The following is a 4,465-nucleotide window of genomic DNA, read 5'->3' as shown; positions in this document are numbered from 1 at the left end:
CAGAGAAAGATATCTTCCATTCAAAGAAATGTTTAATTTCTGTTGAAGAAAAAATTGACTGATTTGATGTCAAAGAAAAATCTTGACTCGCGGCCCTACACCTAGAGAAACTTCTTCGATTTAAATAAATGTTACTTTGTTATACGGTTAAAGAAAAAATTTCTTTGATTTGAACATAATGCTTTTAAAAATCGAATAAAAGATTTATTTGATTAAAAAAAATGATGTTTAAGTTAAAGAAATGATAAACATCATTTCTTCGATTTGAACATAACTTTTTTAAATAAAATAAGAATTATTTGATTTAAAAAAATGATATTTAAATTAAAGAAATTATCACGGAGAAAAATAATTTAGAGATGGATACCTCCCAAGACTAGCAAAAATATTCTGGCTATTTTTACCGAATTTGTGATAAATTTTATCTGCCTAAAAGTAAAAAATACCGGATATTTAAGATAAAAAGTACACATTATGATTGTAGTACATCATTTCAAGTGACTATTATCTTATAGTAAGAAAAATTATACATTCAGTGTAAAGTAAATTATACTTTCAGAAAAGTAAATCGTACTATTTTCAAGATTGACGAGCACAAACAACTACGCAGTAAAGTAAATTTTGTCAATGCTAAAGAAAAAATTGTTACCAATAAGATAAGAATGATTATCATATGACAATATCTCATTTACCAGAAATGTAAAGAAAATTTCATATAAGTGAGCACATATCCCTATATGAATTTGAAATTCCATAAAGTTTACTAGAGAATTCTAGTGGTATTTTCTGTACATTTTTCTCTGTGATGTTGAAATTAAAGAAATTTTTTCTTGAACCGTAGAGCCACGGAACATTTCTTCAAATCAAAGAAACCTTTCTCTTTTTGTGACAAGAAATTCATAAAACACTATCATTTCCACACCACCTTGCGGTAGATAGCATGGCGCATTTTTTTTAAAGTGGTATCCCCAATAGGTCTAATCCACTCTTGCATTTTAATGCAAGAATTGTTCGAAGTGCCGTCCTCGTTCTTGTAAACAGATTTCGGCTCTTCGAGTAATGTTGCGCGTAGCGCGATACGCCATTTCTGGCGTAATGGTATTGAAAGCTGCGAGAATTGCTTCTCGCATCTCAGCTTCAGTACCATTACGATGGTGCTCGACTAAATGTTTGATGTGACCCCAAACGAAATAGTCGAGCACGTTAAGATCCGGCGACCGTGCCGGCCAAATGATTGGGCCATCCACCTGTCCGGATAGCGCGTATTTAAGACGTTGCATACCTGCCGCGAAAAATGCGCAGGAGCCACGTCATGTTGGAAAATAAGTTCCTCCCGTTCGCGAAGAGGAACGTCTTCGAGAAGGGCAGGCAACTCATTTTCCAAGAAATGGACGTACGTCTCTCCCGTTAGACGTGGCGGGAGAAAGAATGGACCGATCTGAAAATTGTCACAAAAGCGATTTTAAAAAGTGCGAGAGAGAGAGAGAGAGAGAGAATTTCTTAAATCATAAAATCATTATTGTTACTTACGACTCGGTCCGCCTTTACTCCTGTCCACACGTTTATCGTCCAACGATACTAGAACGCACCTTGCCGAATAGCGTGCAGATTTTCAACTGCCCAGAGTAAATTATTCCGGGAGTTGAATATGCCATTCGGTGTGAAGGTTGCTTCGTCCGTCCACAGGATGCGGTCGGGGAAAAGGACATTCCGCCGACACTGCGCGAACAATCCTACGTTATATTCCGCCGTTAATATTTCTTAAGAAAAAAACAGCCAGAATATTTTTATAAAAATAATAAAAATACCTTCACAAAAACAGATGCGCGGCTCTTCATCTCGCGCAAGAAGTTGCTACACCCGCTGAAAGTGATACGGGTGCAATCCGTTTTCGTGTAGAGTACGGTGTACCACGTATGGGGAAATACCGAGCGTATGAGCCACACGGCGTATGCTGTTCCTGGGGTTCTCCCCAAATACTTCCAGGATTCTCTCCTCCACGTTTGCGCGAACATATGCGCGAACTCTGTCAGCACCGCGGCTTTGTCGCAACACAGATCCTGTCTTTCGTAAACGACGGATGCATTTCAAAATGACGTTTCCAATAGGATGTGCGCGTTCAGGAAACTGTTCCGCGTAGAGACGGGCGGCGGCATGCCGCACTGCATTCGCGTCCAGCGTTGATGTTCGTTTGTTAACAATTTTATCTGTTAGTGTCCCGCGCTGGACGCGAATTCAGTGTGTCTTGAGCAACAAATACGATACTGTGTCCATTTTATGTACGGTGAAGCCGGAAGAAGTGCTCATGCCGCCGCCCGTCTCTACGCGGAACGGTTTCCTGAATGCGCACATCCTATTGGAAACGTCATTTTGAGATGCATTCGTCGTTTACGAAAGACAGGGTCTGTGTTGCGACAAAGCCGCGGTGCTGGCAGAGTTCGCGCATATGTTCGCGCAAACGTGGAGGAGAGAATCCTGGAAGTATTTGGGGAGAACCCCAGGAACAGCATACGCCGTGTGGCTCATACGCTCGGTATTTCCCCATACGTGGTACACCGTACTCTACACGAAAACGGATTGCACCCGTATCACTTTCAGCGGGTGTAGCAACTTCTTGCGCGAGATGAAGAGCCGCGCATCTGTTTTTGTGAAGGTATTTTTATTATTTTTATAAAAATATTCTGGCTGTTTTTTTCTTAAGAAATATTAACGGCGGAATATAACGTAGGATTGTTCGCGCAGTGTCGGCGGAATGTCCTTTTCCCCGACCGCATCCTGTGGACGGACGAAGCAACCTTTACACCGAATGGCATATTCAACTCCCGGAATAATTTACTCTGGGCAGTTGAAAATCCGCACGCTATTCGGCAAGGTGCGTTCTAGTATCGTTGGACGATAAACGTGTGGACAGGAGTAAAGGCGGACCGAGTCGTAAGTAACAATAATGATTTTATGATTTAAGAAATTCTCTCTCTCTCTCTCTCTCTCTCTCGCACTTTTTAAAATCGCTTTTGTGACAATTTTCAGATCGGTCCATTCTTTCTCCCGCCACGTCTAACGGGAGAGACGTACGTCCATTTCTTGGAAAATGAGTTGCCTGCCCTTCTCGAAGACGTTCCTCTTCGCGAACGGGAGGAACTTATTTTCCAACATGACGTGGCTCCTGCGCATTTTTCGCGGCAGGTATGCAACGTCTTAAATACGCGCTATCCGGACAGGTGGATGGCCCAATCATTTGGCCGGCACGGTCGCCGGACCTTAACGTGCCCGACTATTTCGTTTGGGGTCACATCAAACATTTAGTCGAGCACCGTCGTAATGGTACTGAAGCTGAGATGCGAGAAGCAATTCTCGCAGCTTTCAATACCATTACGCCAGAAATGGCGTATCGCGCTACGCGCAACATTACTCGAAGAGCCGAAATCTGTTTACAAGAACGAGGACGGCACTTCGAACAATTCTTGCATTAAAATGCAAGAGTGGATTAGACCTATTGGGGATACCACTTTAAAAAAAATGCGCCATGCTATCTACCGCAAGGTGGTGTGGAAATGATAGTGTTTTATGAATTTCTTGTCACAAAAAGAGAAAGGTTTTTTTGATTTGAAGAAATGTTCCGTGGCTCTACGGTTCAAGAAAAAATTTCTTTAATTTCAACATCACAGAGAAAAATGTACAGAAAATACCACTAGAATTCTCTAGTAAACTTTATGGAATTTCAAATTCATATAGGGATATGTGCTCACTTATATGAAATTTTCTTTACATTTCTGGTAAATGAGATATTGTCATATGATAATCATTCTTATCTTATTGGTAACAATTTTTTCTTTAGCATTGACAAAATTTACTTTACTGCGTAGTTGTTTGTGCTCGTCAATCTTGAAAATAGTACGATTTACTTTTCTGAAAGTATAATTTACTTTACACTGAATGTATAATTTTTCTTACTATAAGATAATAGTCACTTGAAATGATGTACTACAATCATAATGTGTACTTTTTATCTTAAATATCCGGTATTTTTTACTTTTAGGCAGATAAAATTTATCACAAATTCGGTAAAAATAGCCAGAATATTTTTGCTAGTCTTGGGAGGTATCCATCTCTAAATTATTTTTCTCCGTGATAATTTCTTTAATTTAAATATCATTTTTTTAAATCAAATAATTCTTATTTTATTTAAAAAAGTTATGTTCAAATCGAAGAAATGATGTTTATCATTTCTTTAACTTAAACATCATTTTTTTTAATCAAATAAATCTTTTATTCGATTTTTAAAAGCATTATGTTCAAATCAAAGAAATTTTTTCTTTAACCGTATAACAAAGTAACATTTATTTAAATCGAAGAAGTTTCTCTAGGTGTAGGGCCGCGAGTCAAGATTTTTCTTTGACATCAAATCAGTCAATTTTTTCTTCAACAGAAATTAAACATTTCTTTGAATGGAAGATATCTTTCTCTG

The sequence above is a fragment of the Trachymyrmex cornetzi genome, unplaced genomic scaffold, assembly GCF_001594075.2.
Source record: "Trachymyrmex cornetzi isolate Tcor2-1 unplaced genomic scaffold, Tcor1.1 scaffold1152, whole genome shotgun sequence".
In the NCBI taxonomy this organism is placed as follows: Eukaryota; Metazoa; Arthropoda; class Insecta; order Hymenoptera; family Formicidae; genus Trachymyrmex; species Trachymyrmex cornetzi.
This window is presented reverse-complemented; position numbering follows the sequence as displayed.